The sequence below is a fragment of the Neoarius graeffei genome, chromosome 13, assembly GCF_027579695.1.
Source record: "Neoarius graeffei isolate fNeoGra1 chromosome 13, fNeoGra1.pri, whole genome shotgun sequence".
Lineage (NCBI taxonomy): Eukaryota > Metazoa > Chordata > Actinopteri > Siluriformes > Ariidae > Neoarius > Neoarius graeffei.
The window spans coordinates 76,692,130-76,714,018 of NC_083581.1; positions in this window are offsets into that span (position 1 = coordinate 76,692,130).

The window sequence follows — 21,889 nt, forward strand, 5'->3', positions numbered from 1 at the left end:
CAGGATTTGTTCAGTCACCACAGTGATAGCTGTCGCATTCGCTCTCCACTTGTCACAGTTGGTGTTTTGGCCCTGAAATATTCCACTGTCCCCGAAGATCCTGCTATAGTTCTTCAAGGCAAGAACAACCCTGGACAGGCAAGTCTGAAATCAACAAAATAAATCGAATGAATCATCCATCCATGATCTGTAGCCGCTTATCCTGTCCTACAGGGTCACGGGCAAGCTGGATCCTATCCCAGCTGACTATGGGTGAGAGGCGGGGTACACCCTGGACAAGTCGCCAGGTCATCGCAGGGCCGACACATAGAGACAAACAACCATCCACACCTACGGTCAATTTAGAGTCACCAGTTAACCTAACCTGCATGTCTTTGGACTGTGGGGGAAACTGGAGCACCCGGAGGAAACCCACGCGGACACGGGGAGAACATGCAAACTCCACACAGAAAGGCCCTCTGGACCTTCTTGCTGTGAGGCGACAGCGCTAACCACTACACCACCGTGCCACCCTCGAATGAATCAATGAAATAATATATTGATTTGATCAGTATGGACCATGTAGCCTATTTAACATCATGTTTAATATCCATAGGTGTTTATTTTTTAATAATTAAAATGTCGACTGTGCAAGTTAGTCTATACTCTGAGTGTAATACCCTTTAACATTCTGTGCAGATCTGTAATTTTAGTCACAGTTTAAACCAGCACTAATGCAACTGGACCAGGTAATATATGTTGAAGAATGCCCTTCACTCACTGCTAATTGTGACTCAGAGTGATCAGAAGGTTATTAGTTCACATCCCAGTACAGTATTGCCAAATTCCCAACTGTTATCCCTCAAATGCTCAGTTGTGTCCGGTCACAAGTAAGAACAACTGTAAAACGAAAACTTCTGCAGAGAATAAATATTTACTTTTGGGTTGGTTTTAAGACTGTCAGGATCACAATTGTCCTCAGGCCTGATCATCAGTGGAGGGTTGCTGACTTCAGCCACCTCATTCGGGATCTCCACCTGAAGAAAGGAGAATAAAACTAATTATACCATTAATTCTTCAACATTTTTTAAGGTGTATTCTTAGTAATACACCTTATTTAGCATACACATGTATAACTCATTTTAATACAACAACAACAAAGGCTCCTGATCTGTACCATTTCTTGTCACTGATTTAGTCCCCTCAAGCATACACTGTAAAACCCGATAAGGTCACTGAGCTCAAAAATTTTATTGAAACCGATTACGTAAAAATTTTTGAGGGAAGTAACTTAAATTTTTTAAGGTAAGATTTCTTAAAAATTACAATTAAGTGTAACTATAGTGTAATTTTTAAGAAATCTTACCTTAAAAAAATTTAAGTTACTGACCTCAAAAATTTTTACGTAATCGGTTTCAATAAAATTTTTGAGCTCAGTGACCTTATCGGGTTTTACATGTACATTTGGTCTGTATGATTGATCTAAGGTGCATATTAGTAAGGTGATAGTGTACCTTTAAAGCCTTACACTAAAAGCTAATTATGCCACAATTATGGGCAAAAGACAAGGATGCTATATACACATTTGAACGTCAAAATACAGATATTAAAGGATGTAAGAGATTGAAATACAACACCAGTGATAAGAATCAGATCAGTTTTGTATCTGAGCAGTATCCTGATGGATCCTTTCACCTGCTGTTTTAAAATAATTTCATGGATCTAATGAACCTTTAAGGGCCACTGGTATTCCTTTAAAACTTTTATCTGTAATTAAAAGTTCATTAAAGTTACCACACATGCACCTTTGATCTTTGGAGGTAAAAGTAGAGTTTGGTATTTTGATTTCTGTGAGTGTCATACTAATATCATATATATCATATATCATAATTAATGATCATCAGTTCAGACTATAATTTATGTCATATCAACCAAATCATTCAAATCATACAAAAAAAGTTACTCCAGCAGTTTAGTGTGTGTGTGTGTGTGTGTGTGTGTGTCCCTGCTTGCACTCACCTTTTCATACAGCTGCCTGGCCTGCTGGTTGAGCTTCAGTGCCAGGGTGCTGCTCTCCGTGTAGTTGGTCTCGGGATCGCGCACCGGAGCGCCGAGCGCGCACACGAGCACCAACGCAACGAGCGCGAGCTGCTGAGAGAGAGAGCCCGTCATCCTTCCCTTCTCCTCTGAGTGAAGAACAGATGCACCAAACAGGAGCTCACGCTGCTTTAGGCCTAATCTATGAGGCACTGAGATACCAATGCACCAAATACAAACCTTATTTATAAGGCCGATGATGAGCTGAGTCACGTGAGGAGTTTCCCGCCTCCGCAGCCGCAGGTACAGTGTGGGTTTCCACCGGTCACTGCATCATCTCACCGCCTTCCGGCCCGTCCCCGCGCGCTTTTCACTTTACACCGGGTTTGAATGTTGCTGGGAAGAAGAAGTCCAGTCATAAAACTCTGATGCATACTTCTCCTCTTCCTCATTATTATTATGTTATTGTTATTGTTGTCCTGCTTGACTCATCAACTGCTGATTATAGTTTACATTTATTTCACGGGCTTGCTCACTCGGGATAGATTAGGGATCAAATTAACTCATGTTTTAAGTCGTTTAAATTCTGTAAAGCTGCTTTGCGACAGTGTTTACTGTTAAACGCGCTAAACAAATAAACTTGACATTTCCAGAAAACAAGGGGAATAAACTGTACCGTTCCTTATTGCTGGGGTTGTAACTTTTGTACCTGTATCTCCTTTTGTACCTGTATCTCCTTTCCCTTTATCTCAGTTACCTGTATCTCCTTTTGTACCTGTATCTCCTTTTGTACCTGTATCTCCTTTCCCTTTATCTCAGTTACCTGTATCTCCTTTTGTACCTGTATCTCCTTTTGTACCTGTATCTCCTTTCCCTTTATCTCAGTTACCTGTATCTCCTTTTGTACCTGTATCTCCTTTTGTACCTGTATCTCCTTTCCCTTTATCTCAGTTACCTGTATCTCCTTTTGTACCTGTATCTCCTTTTGTACCTGTATCTCCTTTCCCTTTATCTCAGTTACCTGTATCTCCTTTTGTACCTGTATCTCCTTTCCCTTTATCTCAGTTACCTGTATCTCCTTTTGTACCTGTATCTCCTTTTGTACCTGTATCTCCTTTCCCTTTATCTCAGTTACCTGTATCTCCTTTTGTACCTGTATCTCCTTTTGTACCTGTATCTCCTTTCCCTTTATCTCAGTTACCTGTATCTCCTTTTGTACCTGTATCTCCTTTCCCTTTATCTCAGTTACCTGTATCTCCTTTTGTACCTGTATCTCCTTTCCCTTTATCTCAGTTACCTGTATCTCCTGTATCTCCTTTTGTACCTGCATCTCCTTTCCCTTTATCTCAGTTACCTGTATCTCCTTTTGTACCTGTATCTCCTTTCCCTTTATCTCAGTTACCTGTATCTCCTTTTGTACCTGTATCTCCTTTTGTACCTGTATCTCTTTTCCCTTTATCTCAGTTACCTGTATCTCCTGTATCTCCTTTTGTACCTGTATCTCCTTTCCCTTTATCTCAGTTACCTGTATCTCCTTTTGTACCTGTATCTCCTTTTGTACCTGTATCTCCTTTCCCTTTATCTCAGTTACCTGTATCTCCTGTATCTCCTTTTGTACCTGTATCTCCTTTCCCTTTATCTCAGTTACCTGTAGCTCCTGTATATTCTTTTGTACCTGTATCTCCTTTTGTACCTGTATCTCCTTTCCCTTTATCTCAGTTACCTGTATCTCCTTTTGTACCTGTATCTCCTTTCCCTTTATCTCAGTTACCTGTAGCTCCTGTATCTCCTTTTGTACCTGTATCTCCTTTCCCTTTATTTCAGTTACCTGTATCTCCTTTTGTACCTGTATCTCCTTTTGTACCTGTATCTCCTTTCCCTTTATCTCAGTTACCTGTATCTCCTGTATATTCTTTTGTACCTAGTAACCTACCCGTATCTCCTTTCATGAGGTGAAAATGTTAATTTAATTGCATTTAATCTAAACCTTAAAGGAACTTTAAATTTCATCGCGTATTTAAGTTACCTTTAAGACCAGCCCTTAAATTTAGTAGCAGTGCATTTAAGTCCCTGTACTGAACTATTTAAATTCAGTAAATATACATGTACCTTTCAGACTCTTTAATGGTATTCTTAAAAGTAGTCGTGACTTTAAGTACATTTAAACAAGTGCTAAATTTAGTAACTTTAAGTGACATCTTAAACGTCCTTTTTAACAGCATTTCATTCTCTTTAAGAAGTCATGGAAAGTCAAATAAAGTTATAGAGTAAGAATTCTTCAACTTATAAATAAATATACTGAAATTCAGCATTTCATAAACTTTTAGGAGACTTTAAGAATATCATAAATATGTTCATTCATCTGGTGTTTTGTACCTGTATCTCATTTTCTACCTGTATATATATATATATATATATATATAATCTGTATATTCTTACTTGGAAAAAAGTATATAGTGATAGTGTACCTTTAAAGTTTTATTTTAAAAGGTCTGTTTCTGGACTTTATTTTATTTTTATTTTATTTTACATTACATCCACATTCTCAGGTGAAAGATACACAGATAATATTACAGCCCCAGTGACCAGTTTAAAAAAAAAATCCAGTAGCTATAGTACCTTTTTTAATCTGTGAGTGTAGATTAGTTCATTGGATTGTGATTATGGTCTTGGGATGCTCATACAAAGTTTTTTAATTAATTAATTAATTAATTAATTAATTAATTAATTTAAATGCAATCGAAAAAAGATTAAACAAGCAACTCAATGAATGGAAGAACAAATAGAGATTTAGTTTATGAAATATCATATAGAAATTAAGTGATTGGTTAAAAAAATAGATTCAAAAATCAACACATAAATCTGTTTTGTGATTGATGGACATAATAAATAGAAAGCGGTGGGTTTGGTTCTGATCAATCATTTGTCCATGAATATCATTTTCTTTTTAGACTTCAAGACTGGAAATGAGTCGGGTTGTTACGAGCTATTCTTTCCCCATACATGTCAAGTTATACGGTTTCCTTTGTACGGGAAAAGGCAATTTTTTGGCTAATACGGCGTACACTGATTTTCATACGGGAAAATTACACTTTGTATCAGAGATTTTTTTTTCCGTTACTCCAAGAAAATTTTCTTAGCATCCACCATTTATTTTTTCAAACACGCATGCACAATGAAACGGAACTATTTTCGATTTATGTGGTTTTATAGTTGCACGTGGTTTTCTCGGTCATTTAAGTCCATTGGCTCAGACTGCCCAGACTTCTGTGACAGCTGCAGAAGTTATGTTCTGCCAATTTCTTGTGGAACACCACATCCCCCCCCCGACTGTGGAACACAACATCCCCCCGACTGTGGAACGCAACATCCCCCGACTGTGGAACGCAACATCCCCCCGACTGTGGAACGCAACATCCCCCGACTGTGGAACGCAACATCCCCCCGACTGTGGAACGCAACATCCCCCCGACTGTGGAACGCAACATCCCCCCGACTGTGGAACGCAACATCCCCCCGACTGTGGAACGCAACATCCCCCCGACTGTGGAACGCAACATCCCCCCGACTGTGGAACGCAACATCCCCCCGACTGTGGAACGCAACATCCCCCGACTGTGGAACGCAACATCCCCCCGACTGTGGAACGCAACATCCCCCTGACTGTGGAACGCAACATCCCCCCGACTGTGGAACGCAACATCCCCCCAACTGTGGCAGACCATTTTTCGCAGCTAGCGAAAAAAAAAGTTTCCCGATTCAAAGACTGCATAGGTAAGCATTTGTGTGTGTGGTTTTTTTTTTAAAGTTTTTACTGTTTGCATGTAGGAAAGCTTCCTCCATTATGATGATAATTTCAGGAGGCGATACTGGGAGTCGCTGTTTATACAACGGCAACTGTAGTTACTCGGCGATTTCTGGTTTCACTTCCCTAAACATTTTAATTGCCGACAGACATTATATGTAGACACAGATTACCAACACTCGTTACTACCATCAGTCGTCAGTAAACTGGAAAAGTACTGAATGAAGAGTAATGGTGGTAACGACCGTTGGTAACCTGTCTCTAAAATGTGTAGTAGGGGATGGAAGCAATTTAACACCATCTACATGTTTGCTGTGCTCTGATTTTCTTTTATTGACCAGGAAAATAATAGATGTATATTGGGGAAAGGTCTTGGATGTAAAAGCTGCTCTGGGTGTTGCCAGGTTTCCAATGCTGAAACAACTTTTTACTGCTTTGCTGTGCCTCCCACAGAGCGATGCAGATAGCGAGAGGGCTTTTTCATGGGTTAGGAAAATTCATACTGAGGACAGAAAAAATACGGCTGCAGACACATGAACTGAATATCTGCAAATTAAAATGAAGTGTGATGAGGAGCTGCGACCCAACCAGTGATATTATAGCTCGTGCCAAATCTGCAACATCTTTGTACAACAAAGAACACTCCAAAAAGGAATACGATTTAAATTCTTGTTATAAATTACTGGGAAGATTTTCAGTTTAACTTCATAATTTATTAATATTTTCACTTATCCTTGTTTACATAATATACTTGATGTGGTTCAGCCATCTTTAGTTGGATCGAACACTGTTTGTGGTGTTGACACTTTTTTCTCAAAGGGAACTTTTACTAACCTTCATTTACTGTTTGACATGATTATATATAATTTATTACATGTAACCTACTATTTTAATTAACATACCGACTTCGTACTGCTGTTATATTTCAAGTAATTTTCTTTGGTGGAATGTAATATTGTCGGTGATGTCAACACTTGTCAAATAGAACTTGTAATTTTTATGAACTATTTAATATTAATACATTTTATTTGCAAAATTTACATCAATAATTCTGGTATTACTGATACAATGTACCGGTATATTAAATAATTAAGTTTATAGTTCAGTCATTCTCTTTCGGAGATAATTGTTTACTTGACTGTACATATAGTCCTTTTTAATTCAGTTGTTTTCTCTGGGATCTAAAATTTCTTTTTATTCAGTCCATGCTTATTTGATCCTTTTAACTTGATGCAGTGTGATGAATATGCCTTTTACAATAGGAGTGTATAATGTGGAATAAAACAATCAGTGCTTTGGATTATATATTGGAATTTTTTCTTGTGTATACAGTAAGGTCTCATGGGTGTATGTAAGGGAAAAGTACAGATTTTGTAAGGGCATGGGGAACTAAAGGTTGGCATGTATGTTTCCCATGTTTAGCACAACTATCCTCTAAAGCACAATTATCCTCTAAAGATATAGAGGATTAAAAATGACTTGTTTTATTGGGCAGTGGTGGTTCAATGGGTTACTGATCAGAAGGTTGAGGGTTCGAGCCCCAGCACCACCAAGCTGCCACTGTTGAGGCCTTTAACCCTTTCTACCTCAGGGACGCTGTATCATGGCTGACCTTGTGCTCTGACCACAACGTTGAACAAGAAAAGGATTTCACTCTTCTGTCATGTACAGATGCGCTTGAAAGTTTGTGAACCCTTTAGAATTTTCTATATTTCTGCATAAATATGACCTAAAACATCATCAGATTTTCACACAAGTCCTAAAAGTAGAGAAAGAGAACCCAGTTAAACAAATGAGACAAATATATTATACTTGGTCATTTATTTATTGAGGAAAATGATCCAAGATTACATATCTGTGAGTGGCAAAAGTATGTGAACCTCTAGGATTAGCAGTTAATTTGAAGGTGAAATTAGAGTCAGGTGTTTTCAATCAATGGGATGACAATCAGGTGTGAGTGGGCACCCTGTTTTATTTAAAGAACAGGGATCTATCAAAGTCTGATCTTCACAACACATGTTTGTGGAAGTGTATCATGGCACGAACAAAGGAGATTTCTGAAGACCTCAGAAAAAGCATTGTTGATGCTCATCAGGCTGGAAAAGGTTACAAAACCATCCCTAAAGAGTTTGGACTCCACCAATCCACAGTCAGACAGATTGTGTACAAATGGAGGAAATTCAAGACTATTGTTACCCTCCCCAGGAGTGGTCGACCAACAAAGATCACTCCAAGAGCAAGGTGTGTAATAGTCAGCAAGGTCACAAAGGACCCCAGGGTAACTTCTAAGCAACTGAAGGCCTCTCTCACATTGGCTAATGTTAATGTTCATGAGTCCACCATCAGGAGAACACTGAACAACAATGGTGTGCATGGCAGGGTTGCAAGGAGAAAGCCACTGCTCTCCAAAAAGAACATTGCTGCTTGTCTACAGTTTGCTAAAGATCACATGGGCAAGTCAGAAGGCTATTGGAAAAATGTTTTGTGGACGGATGAGACCAAAATAGAACTTTTTGGTTTAAATGAGAAGCGTTATGTTTGGAGAAAGGAAAACACTGCATTCCACCATAAGACCCTTATCCCATCTGTGAAACATGGTGGTGGTAGTATCATGGTTTGGGCCTGTTTTCCTGCATCTGGGCCAGGACGGCTTGCCATCATTGATGGAACAATGAATTCTGAATTATACCAGTGAATTCTAAAGGAAAATGTCAGGACATCTGTCCATGAACTGAATCTCAAGAGAAGGTGGGTCATGCAGCAAGACAACGACCCTAAGCACACAAGTCGTTCTACCAAAGAATGGTTAAAGAAGAATAAAGTTAATGTTTTGGAATGGCCAAGTCAAAGTCCTGACCTTAATCCAATGGAAATGTTGTGGAAGGACCTGAAGCGAGCAGTTCATGTGAGGAAACCCACCAACATCCCAGAGTTGAAGCTGTTCTGTACGGAGGAACGGGCTAAAATTCCTCCAAGCCGGTGTGCAGGACTGATCAACAGTTACCGCAAACGTTTAGTTGCAGTTATTGCTGCACAAGGGGGTCACACCAGATACTGAAAGCAAAGGGTCGCATACTTTTGCCACTCACAGATATGTAATATTGAATCATTTTTCTCAATAAATAAATGACCAAGTATAACATTTTTGTCTCATTTGTTTAACCGGGTTCTCTTTATCTACTTTTCAGACTTGTGTGAAAATCTGATGTTGTTTTAGGTCATATTTACACAGAAATATAGAAAATTCTAAAGGGTTCACAAACTTTCAAGCACCACTGTACATGTGACAAACAAAGGCTTCTTTATTGTGCTTATTTTATTTTGCTGTAATATCTAATGTGTGCTGTCGTGTCCTACGATTGTAGATTTAGTTTGTGAATGTGTCAATCAGGCTAAAAGAATAAATTCTAAAATATCTGTTGTGAAAGGAAATATTGAATCCCCATCTTGTTTCATCATTTTTGCAATTCGATTTGATTCAATTCAGTTTTATTTATATAGCACTTCAAAAAATAGAAACAGTCACAGAGCACTTGTAGAGAAATATATCAATACCAGACATAACGAGGATCTTGGGAAAAACTCCCTGAGACGACATGAGGAAAAAACCTTGTGAGGTACTATTTACACCAGGTACACCACGGTGTCATGAGTACACAATGTTATATCATCGAGTGTCATGTTTTTAAAGAAAGATTTGTGAGTGGGCCAATTAATCATCAGTGGTTTGGCAAGGAGTGCCCAGTTTGTATTAGTCATGAGTGTCAAAAGGTGAAATATCAAGGTTGTAGCTGAAAACAAATGAAAAGATGTTATAGGATGACTCAATTATGTGCATTTTTATTTCACTGATAACGTTATTTAAACATCCTAATCGTTTAATCTTAGCAGAATCAAATGGCCTAATTCCTCCACACCAACACGGGTTGAATGAAATACACTCAACTTTTTTTTTCTTACAGTATGTGAAAGGAATGAATGAACTGTAATGAATAATACGATACACCTGTTACCAGGACACACACACACACACACACACACACACACACACACACTGTACAACAGGTTTGTTTCGGAAGTTCTGAAATGTGACTGTGAATGATTTTGCATACTACTGTACGCTCCAGAAAATCCCTTTTCAATCAAAACGTAAAATCAGAGCTTCCTGTTCAAATTTAATTCTTGAAGTGTTGAGGTTGCTATTTGGCACAGCTCCATTGTTTATTTCGAAACAGGAAATGAGAAGTGAATGACTGTATATTTATGAATAGCTTTGTAAGTTTTAAATATACATGATGTCATCTATCATCCAGACTTTTGATAGGTGTCGAACATGACAGTTTCAGTAATGACATTGTTTCCAGTGTTGTGACTGCAATCAATATTTCATTCCACATTACAGACATGTGTCGAGGTTAGACCAGTTACACAGTTTACATTTCTTTTATCATATGATCCTTCCATATCCTGCTCATTCTTGTGTAATTTATAGCATTTTGCTTACAAAATCAAGCTACAGGTTCATTTCAGCATCGAGGACATTTTACAATATTTTTGAGCTTTTTCTGTCGCATGCTTTAGCATTTCTCAAAAATTATCTGACATGGATTTGACCTTGCAGAGCATTTTCTTTATTTTTCCTTGCAAATGTGTTTCTAAATTGTTACAATAAACTAATTTCATGTTAAAGAACAGCGACGTAGAGCTCTTACGATGAATACATCGTATATTATTCTATCCACATTCACTGGATATGGGCAATCGTGCACTCTGATTGGCTACTCTACTACTAGGATATCAGCTCATATACCGGTACTGTGAGTAGAGAAAAACAAAATGGCGGCACGTGTTGCTGAACCAACCGAGGACGAAATAAAAACTCTACTCGAAAACAACCCCCCCCAAAAAAAAAAAAGATATATATATATATATATATATATATATAAAGTAGGGGTCACCAAACTACGGCCCGCGGGCCGACTCCGGCCCGCCACCCCCCTTTGACCGGCCCCCCAGCCCCTCTGCCCCCCACCACTTGAACCAGCCCTATGAGGCAATCCCCAAAAGTGGTCATGGCCTATTTTTTTTTAAAATTGCTTTTTGACAAATAATAACGTCTGCAACTTGTATTTTGTTGATTTTATCAATTAAAATTGATATTTAGTTATAAAATGAACTATTCATATTTTCCGAATTTTCGTCATATGCTCGCGATTAAGCAGTGACAGGCAGCGCACGCGCAGAGAACTGTCAGTGTTCAGGACAGTAAAATGGCGAGCGGTCAGCGAAAACGGACCGTGCAGTTTGTCTTGTATGTAAAGAAAGTGTGTCGGTTTTCAAAGAATATAATCTGCGTCATCACTACGAAACCCGCCACAAAGAGTATGCTAGTTTGCGAGGGAAAACAAGAGAAGACAGGATTCGGAGGATGAAATGCAGACCGGCTGCACAACAGAATGTATTCCTTCGCCAAACCCAGATCAGCCAGGCTGCTGTCCGAGCTAGCTATAAGGTAGCTCACCTACTAGCTACCCATGGAAAGCCATTTACTATGGGGACTTTGTTAAAGTATGCATGCTTGCTGTGGCCGAGGAGGTGTGTCCCGACAAGAAGGATGCGCTCAACGCGGTGAGTCTCTCCGCACCTACTATGACCAGGCGAACCAAAGATTTGGGGGACAACGTATATGACCGGCTGAATGAGAGAGCGTCAGAATTAGAGTTTTTTGCTTTGGCCATGGATGAGAGCAATGACGTGCAGGACACAGCACAACTGCTGTGATCTATTGATCTACTGCTCATATTATAATTTCACTGTTTTTTTTAAATGTATTTATTTTATAGGCCTATTTATTTGACCTTTATTAAGTGCTGCACACAATTATTATTAATAATATCAGCAGGCCTACCTACAATTTATAATTTTCCACTCACCTTTGCCAGTGTCAATCACCTCAACTAGGCAGATGTTTCTTACCTTGACAGCTTTGATGTTATTTTTATTAGAAAATAAATAAATGGAATATCTGTGGTATTTCAAATTAAAACCAAGTGTGAAGACTCGATTACTACTTTTGCAAACCGCTAGTAAAGATAAACAAATATGTGCCAGGAATCAAGTGTTGATATAGTAGTGGGGATATAGTAGTGGGGATGGCTGTGCCAGGCTAGTAATCTCTACTACACAGTGAGGCCTGCTGGTGGTCATATTTGTCTGGGTCATACAATTCTATGTTATATAGCTGACCCAACCCCGGCCCCCCATCACAGTCAGGAACGACAGTGTGGCCCCCAGAGCAAAAAGTTTGGTGACCCCTGATATAAAGCAACAAAATATGGAATAAAAGTATTTCATGGGAAGAACGTATCATTTTTATTTTTCAAGAATCATTATTATTATCGCATTTTTCACAAATTGCTCCTGTCATTTCGCCAGTTTGTTTACATTCTAAGTGGAAATTATTTTGTCGGATGTTTTGTATAAAGTTCTCATTTATCAAATTTGCAAAAAATAAACTAAAAATACTGTTTCTCAAAATCCAGTGACTGTGGATAGAATAAAACAGTTATTCCACTCAATCTCGTCGTACCCGGATTCTAGACAACTATCAGCTCATGTACGACTCGATTTTGTGTAATAACTTAATTATACCTGCTGCAAATGATCGAACTGATAGAGATGTTTATTATTTTGTATTTCACAGCCGATTTACATAAAAATTAAGTGTTTTCATTGTGCAACTTTGCAAAACTAACATTCAATTCAAGGAAAGAGATTTTATCAGCAATAATTAATATGTAATCTGCTCAAAAGTAAGTTACATTAATGGCACTTACGGTAGCAGACGCTCTTATCTTATCCAGAGTGATGTAAAACACACCCAGAGCAGCCTGGGGAGCAGTTAGGGGTCTTGCTCAAGGGCACTTCAGCCATTCCTGGTGGTTCAGGGAATCAACCCGGCAATCTTTTGGTCCCAAAGCTGGTTCTCTAACCATTAGGCTAACATGGCTTCCCTCATACACTCTTTTGACAAACTTCTTACAAGCATCTTAACTGAGTTCGTTACATTTGTTCACAGAAAACAATGATTTTTTTTACCCAGAAGAAGAAGCCAAGAAGCCTTTATTTGTCACACGTCACACGTACGCTCAAGCACAGACTTACGGTAAGCACGCAGTGAAATTTAACCTCTAAGCAATGAACACACACATGCACACACAAGTGAGCAATGAGCACACACACACAGAGCAGTGGGCAGCTACACTACAGTACCCAAGGAGCAGTTGGGGGTTCGGTGCCTCATTCAAGGACACTTCGGCCTGACCCCAGCCCAAGGCCGCCCCATGTTAACCTAACCTGCATGTCTTTGGACTGTGGGGGAAACCGGAGCACCCGGAGGAAACCCACGCGGACACGGGGAGAACATGCAAACTCCGTACAGAAAGGCCCTCGCCAGCCACTGGGCTCGAACCCAGAACCTTCTCGCTGTGAGGCGACAGTGCTAACCACTACACTACCATGCCGCCCCATTTTATAATCAGTATTTCAAAAAAAATAATAATTTGAATGATAAAACAATTATTGAACTTGTTTTTCCGCAAAATATCGTGTCTTGCAAGCAGTTATTTGCCTCTGACTTCGGCGTTGATAAATAATTTGCTCGCCATGAGTGAGTGGCAGCTTTTTTCTATCGCAAGTACCTGGTGCTTACCATAAAACCCACATATACATGAGAGAAAGCCTTCCCGAACAACTGAATCTAGGACCAATGTGTCTTTATAGCTAATTAAGACCGTGATCTTTTTTAATAGATGAATATCTATTAAATAGTGGTGTAGTGGTTAGCACTGTCACCTCACAGCAAGAAGGTTCTGGGTTTGAGCCCGGCGGCCGGTGAGGGTCTTTCTGTGCGGAGTTTGCATATTCTCCCCGTGTCTGCATGGGTTTCCTCCGGGTGATCCGGTTTCCCCCACAGTCCAAAGACATGCAGGTTAGAATAATTGGGGTGGTCTTAGGCTGAAGTGCCTTTGAGCGAGACACCAAACCCCCAACTGCTCCCCAGGCGCTGTTAGTATGGCTGCTCACTGCTCTGGGTATCAGTGGTGGCTGGTAGTCTTTCAAACAGGGGAGGCTGGTCGGTTACGATATTTCCAGATTTTAAAAGAAAAAAGAAAAAACATCAATTTTGCCCATACTCTTGCCTCTGATCTGGCTGATTGTTGGCAGGGTCACAAACTGTGAAATAACAGGTTCTTCTGGCCCATTAGCCTACTGTCCAATATACATGATGGTGGTGTTGGGGGGGGGGTATATTTTAACATTTTATATTTTAAAATTGTGGCATGTTGTTTAAAAATTGATCATTATTGAAAGCAGCTCTTTGTCAGGAACCTCAGCAGGAACAGCAGAGTGTTCTGGAATAGGCACAAGCACTGACCTTGGGGAGCCAAACATAGAGCTGGGTGCCACACATTTCATTCAATGACACTTTCCCTATATTTTACTTATTTTGACTGAGAAATGTTTTATTGACAATTTTGATAACCCTTCACTTTTAATCCAGGTCTGTAGTGTGAAATGTTCTCGGCTGTGTTTTTGTTTAAAAATGTTTTCCAAATTGTAGCTGTGTTTAATTCATATCCAGAAAAATATATATTCCAATATAATATACTCAGCATAAACATTTTAAATAGATTCTATATTTTTGGTCCATCCATGACATATTACTAAAGTAGCCTATTTACTGTTGTTGATGTGGGTCACTTGCTGTTAGCCAATTCACTTTCTTGTACCAGGAGAGCTGAAAGGAACGAGTATTATTCCCTACCTTTTTCACCAAGTCAATTTGAGGCGTTGGTCTACCCTGCTCTTTCATTTTAATTTTTTCCTCGAAAGGAAGACTGGCAAATGGCTTCGCCAAAATTAAATCAGCAATGCTTGGCATCCGTGCGCAGCTTTCTTGCTAGCTGACTAGCCCCCTCAAGTTCAAGTTCAGTCACTCAAATAAACAAAATTTCTGGAACTAAGATAGCAAACTTGACAACACTATATTTACACTTTATTTACAATGAAAATATATACAAACTAAAAAAGCTGGTAGAAACCGTATGTAATGAATCACATCGAAATGTAAGCTGATCTCTTACAATACACCACAGCACTTGCAAATCTGCATGGGACTGAACTGAGATTCACCGCTGCCTGTCTATATTTGAAACGAGCTGTCAATCAAAGAAAATATCCGGCCGCTTTCACCAATCACCAGTCTCCTCGCGGAAAGCTTTGCCATGTCCCTCCCACTGTGAGGCTGGGAGTCCGTGGGCGGGCGTTTTCACAGTATTTGTCCAATAATCGTCTTGCATTTTGATATTGAAAGCGCAGAGCTCCCAAATGCCATTGAAGTCCACTGAGGCTGGGCTGCATCGCGCTGTCACGAGGGGGAAAAACTCACGCACACATTAGGCGAACTGGGGAAAGTTATAACGGATGATTTCGCACTGTAGTTGGGTTGAGCACATATATTTCTATGATTCTGGATCTGAAATAGCAATGTTATAAGGTCGGCTATAACATAAGCCTAGCAATTCATCCTACACGATGTTCGTCATTTTTAGAGGAGGCTGAGCCTCCCTCGTTGTCTTAGAGCAATCGCCCGTGCTGGGTATGTGTGTGTGCTCATTGCTGACGTGTGTGTTCACTGCATCAGATGGGGTAAATGCAGAGAGGAATTTCACAAGTGTATGTGTGATGAATAAAGTTCTTCTTGTATTACATATATTTTAATATATATGTAATAAAATTTTTATATCCATATAAATATTACATATATTTCAACATATGATCTTTTTGTTATCTGATTATAACAAAACTAATATAAAACCTTTTTTGAATTAACATTTGGAAGTAATTATGTACTGTGTCGTTTTTTTTAAAGTAAAATTAATAGGATAGTCTATACAGGATATATTTCAGATTAAAAAAAAGACATAAAATTATAGCTCTATAGTGAGTTGGACGGAATTCTTTGTCATGCTTTGATCATTTCTACAGAAATTATTAATCCTTGATGTCTGATTCTGTCTAATGTTTTATTGTAAATGTTCCAGACCATTGCCTTTCCCCCGGACAGATGTGTCAAATAATTATATTTGACTGATGTGCAGTGTTTATTCTGAATTACTCAACCAACAAAAATTTCCATTGCTGTGTGCGGAGTCTTCTAAACATACTACAACTTTGAGTTCGTCATCTGAAAGTTGCTCAAATATTGTGCTCTTTAATTGTGGTTTGCATGCAGTGTGTTGAGCTTTGTTGTCAGAGGAAGTGAGATTGCACCCTGTACACAATGTGTGTAAGTAACATGAGAAGATATCGGCCCCAGTCATCACTCAGCATGCATGTCCTTGTGCACTTCCCAGAATGACGAAAGCTCAGCCCATGCCTTTCCAGTGAATGGGGAAAAGTACTGAAATTATACACGCAGTCCTTATATGGTCGTGTTGTCAAAATTCTGCATTTATATTAAAGAAATCTCAATGTACTGGTTGTTGTTGTTTTTGTTTTTAATGCATAAAAAGTTTGTTGATTTGAAATGAAAAACCACGAGCTCATAATGCTTTCTAAACTGTGGTCCTGAAGTGTATATAGTACTGTATATATAAATATATCTACATACAGCACCAAGCAAAAGTTTGTACACCCCCACTCTACTCATTCATAGGTTTTTCTGTATTTGGATTACTTTCTCCAGAACAATCCTGAAGATATCAAAACTATGAAATCACAAATGGAACGTGTATAGAATTATGTGGTAAACAAAATATGTTTGATATTTTAGATTCTTTAAACTATCCAGCGTTTCCCTTGTTGATGCTTCGGTGGATCTGGTAGGTCTGTCTGGGGTGCATATGGCTTCTACCCAAATTTGCATCATTGCAATTAATAATGGAGATATGGAGTAATCGATCCCTAATGAGCAGTTTCTACACAAATCGCTTCTTCTCCCTCAGTTCTTCACCGATTTTGATTCTTTCTGGCATGAAGATAGGGTGCATATAACTTCTACACAGATTTGCTTCATTACAATTATTAATGAAGTTATGGACTAATTAAGCCTTAAGGAGCAGTTCAACAAAAAGGTCAATTCCTCGCCGTTTTGGATTCTTTCTGGTAAATAGGTCAGTGTTCCTAGGGTGGATATCGCTTCTATATATAGCTTGTATATAGCTTACAACATTTATTGCGCAAGGTGGCCCACTTTAGATCGTTCCTTCTGGATTAGACAGGGCCGGAGTGAGCTACGCCATCAATGACGGGCTCATTTTCCTATAACACCCAAGTGTTTTATTCCTTACATACCTGTCTATCTGACCCTTTGTCCATATTATGGCTCATTTAACAGTCTTCCCATCTTTCCCAAGTAAATAAACAGCCCTTAAGATACCACCGGATTTCCCCTGACAAATAATGTTCAAGACAATAATAAAACAGGACTTTTTTCAATGTGCGCTTCTTGTATCACAATGTCAATGCCCTTTAATGTAACTTTCTGATTTTTCAACTAAATTCCCTTCCATGAGAGATAAGTGTGAGATTGACTATCAAAAAGTACAGTGACAAAAATACCCTGATTCTCAAAAGCCACTGCCACTATAAGCATACCCCTTTTGTTATCGAAAAGATGAATTTTCCATGAAGCGTGTGGGGAAATAACAAAGCATTTATAAAGACTGTTGTAGACAGTTGATTATAGATTCTGCTAATGAATTAATTATATCATATTAACCTCCTAAGACCCAAGCTGTTTTTTTACATGCATTTTTTATTTCGTTTTGCTATTTGGGCTTATTAGAACCTGATTAGAATAAAAACTAAGCATCATCTTTGATAAGATGTACTTTTTGAGAAAAAGTATGTCCACATATGTGGATTCTTATTCTGAATTTCTAAAAAGTGCTGTCCACGTATGTGACCGCTAGGCCCTAGGAGGTTAAAGTTGACCATCAACTATTGTCGCATATTACCACATATGATTGACGTATCACTAAATATGATTCATTTTTAGTTAATGAGATTAAAAATAGGTTAAAGTGAAAAAAGAAGTGAATAATAATAATTATGATACAACCCCGATTCCAAAAAAGTTGGGACAAAGTACAAATTGTAAATAAAAACAGAATGCAATAATTTACAAATCTCAAAAACTGATATTGTATTCACAATAGAACATAGACAACATATCAAATGTCGAAAGTGAGACATTTTGAAATTTCATGCCAAATATTGGCTCATCTGAAATTTCATGACAGCAACACATCTCAAAAAAGTTGGGACAGGGGCAATAAGAGGCTGGAAAAGTTAAAGGTACAAAAAAGGAACAGCTGGAGGACCAAATTGCAACTCATTAGGTCAATTGGCAATAGGTCATTAACATGACTGGGTATAAAAAGAGCATCTTGGAGTGGCAGCGGCTCTCAGAAGTAAAGATGGGAAGAGGATCACCAATCCCCCTAATTCTGCGCCGACAAATAGTGGAGCAATATCAGAAAGGAGTTCGACAGTGTAAAATTGCAAAGAGTTTGAACATATCATCATCTACAGTGCATAATATCATCAAAAGATTCAGAGAATCTGGAAGAATCTCTGTGCGTAAGGGTCAAGGCCGGAAAACCATACTGGGTGCCCGTGATCTTCGGGCCCTTAGACGGCACTGCATCACATACAGGCATGCTTCTGTATTGGAAATCACAAAATGGGCTCAGGAATATTTCCAGAGAACATTATCTGTGAACAGAATTCACCGTGCCATCTGCTGTTGCCAGCTAAAACTCCATAGTTCAAAGAAGAAGCCGTATCTAAACATGATCCAGAAGCGCAGACGTCTTCTCTGGGCCAAGGTTCATTTAAAATGGACTGTGGCAAAGTGGAAAACTGTTCTGTGGTCAGACGAATCAAAATTTGAAGTTCTTTATGGAAATCAGGGACGCCGTGTCATTCAGACTAAAGAGGAGAAGGACGACCCAAGTTGTTATCAGCGCTCAGTTCAGAAGCCTGCATCTCTGATGGTATGGGGTTGCATTAGTGTGTGTGGCATGGGCAGCTTACACATCTGGAAAGACACCATCAATGCTGAAAGGTATATCCAGGTTCTAGAGCAACATATGCTCCCATCTAGACAACGTCTCTTTCAGGGAAGACCTTGCATTTTCCAACATGACAATGTCAAACCACATACTGCATCAATTACAGCATCATGGCTGCGTAGAAGAAGGGTCCGGGTACTGAACTGGCCAGCCTGCAGTCCAGATCTTTCACCCATAGAAAACATTTGGCGCATCATAAAACGGAAGATACAACAAAAAAGACCTAAGACAGTTGAGCAACTAGAATCCTACACTAGACAAGAATGGGTTAACATTCCTATCCCTAAACTTGAGCAACTTGTCTCCTCAGTCCCCAGACGTTTACAGACTGTTGTAAAGAGAAAAGGGATGTCTCACAGTGGGAAACATGGCCTTGTCCCAACTTTTTTGAGATGTGTTGTTGTCATGAAATTTAAAATCACCTAATTTTTCTCTTTAAATGATACATTTTCTCAGTTTAAACATTTGATATGTCATCTATGTTCTATTCTGAATAAAATATGGAATTTTGAAACTTCCACATCATTACATTCCGTTTTTATTTACAATTTGTACTTTGTCCCAACTTTTTTGGAATCAGGGTTGTACATGCTTGAGTCTTTAGTGGAGGTGTACATACACCCAAACTCAAAAATGGAAAATAAATACGAGTGAAAAATACCCCAAATCAGAAAAAGTTGGGACGGTATGTTGAAATTGATATTAAAATTGAAAACAATGGTTTGTTAATAATCTTTGACCTGTATTGCATTCAAAACAATACATCAGCACATTATTTTATGTTTTACCTCATGAACTTTTTTTTCCAAAATAAACACTTATTTCAATTTTGATTCTTGCAACACATTTCTAAAAAGCTGGAACGGTAAAGTATTTACTTCTTTATAATGTTCCCATTCCTTCTCACAACACCGAAAAGATGTTTATGGACTGAAGACACCAAGTGATGAAGTGTTTCAGGTGTTATTTTTGTCCTGTTCTTCCTGCAAACAGGTCTTAAGGTGTGTAACAGTACGGCGTCGTAATTGTAATATTTTTCATCTCAGAATTCCCCACATGTCCTCTATTGGGGACAGAGAGGACACGCCCTCTTCTTCCACAGCCGTGCCACTGTAATGTGTGCAGAATGTGGTTTTTTTATTGTCTTGTTGAAATCTCCCTGGAAAAGATGTCATCTTGAAGGCAGCAGATGTTGCTCTAAAATCTCAGTGTATTTTTCTGCATTAAAGCTCCATCACAGAAGTGTAAGTTACCTTTACCAAGGGCACTGACCCAACCCCATACCATGACACACTCTGGCTTTTGGACTTGTTCCTGGTAACAGTCTGGATGGTCCTTTTCATCTTTGGTCTGGAGAACACAGCATCCATTTCTTACAAAAAAAAGACCTGGAATACTGATTTGTCTGACCGCAATACACATTCCCACTGTGTGATGGTCCGTCCCAGACGCCTCCAAGTCCAGAGAAGTCGACGGCGCTTCTGGACACAGTTAACATAAGGCTTCCTTTTTGCATGGTAAAGTTTTAACTGGTGTTTGTGGATGTAACTCTGTATTGTAGCTTGATAAAGGTTTGCTAAAGTAATCCCGAGCCCATGTGGTTCTACCAGCTATCGACAAATGACGGTTCTTGATGCAGTGAGGGATCAGAGGTCACGGGGGTTCAGATTAGGCTTGAGCCCTTTGGACACTGAAATTCCTCCAAGTGCCTTGAATCATTGAATGATATTATGCACCGTAGAGAGTGAAATATCCAAATCCCCTCCTATTTTTCTTGAAAGAACATTGCTTTTAAACATTTGAATAATTTTCTCATGCATTTGTTGGCAAACTGGAGATACTTGGCCCGTCTTTACTCCTCAAAGACTCAGCTTTTCCTGGAAACTGATTTTGTACCAAATCATGATTACAGTCACCTGTTGACATCACCTGTTTCAAATCACATCATTTTTTAATTGTTTTACCTCATTAATAGCCTTAAATTTCCCCTGGCCCAACATTTTTGGAATGTATTACAGGCCTGAAAGGCAGGAATGGATGTATATTAACAAATGAAATTAGGTTGACCAGAAAAAAACATGAAATATCTTGGGTTCATTCTGTCTGCAATGAAATACAAGCCAAAGTAAACTTAGAAATCACTGCTTGTTTATTATTATTATTATTATTATTATTATTATTATTTGCATTTTCTTTACCGTACCAACTTTTTCTGATTTGGGGTTGTATTTTGGGATGTGCTGTTAATGGAAAAGTAATCAGCTTTGGGGTAATGTCATGCAATGTAATGTCACATGTTATAATGTAGACCTACATAGATTGCAATGGTCCTGTCCTGTGCATGTCTTTTTTTTTTAAATCAGTCTATGAACTATTAAGCAATTATCTAATTAATTACTAAGAAAAATGCAGTTATTATATCTACCAAATATATCTTGTTAGAGCAAAAATGCACAGATCATGGTGTACTGGATTGTAATCTGCATGACCTTCCATCCATCCATCATCTGTAACCACTTATCCTGTACAGGGTCGCAGGCGAGCTGGAGCCTATCCCAGCTGACTACGGGTGAAAGGCGGGGTACACCCTGGACAAGTCGCCAGGTCATCACAGGGCTGACACATAGACACAGACAACCATTCACACTCACATTCACACCTACGCTCAATTTAGAGTCACCAGTTAACCTAACCTGCATGTCTTTGGACTGTGGGGGAAACCGGAGCACCCGGAGGATGCAAACTCCACACAGAAAGGTCCTCACCGGCTGCTAGGCTCAAACCCGGACCTTCTTGCTGTGAGGCGACAGCGCTAACCACTACACCACCATGCCGCCCCACTGCATGACCATGTCTCCTCAAATAGTGCATGAATACTTAATTTATACACTTATTTATACATAACAATCTATATATTATTTTCTCC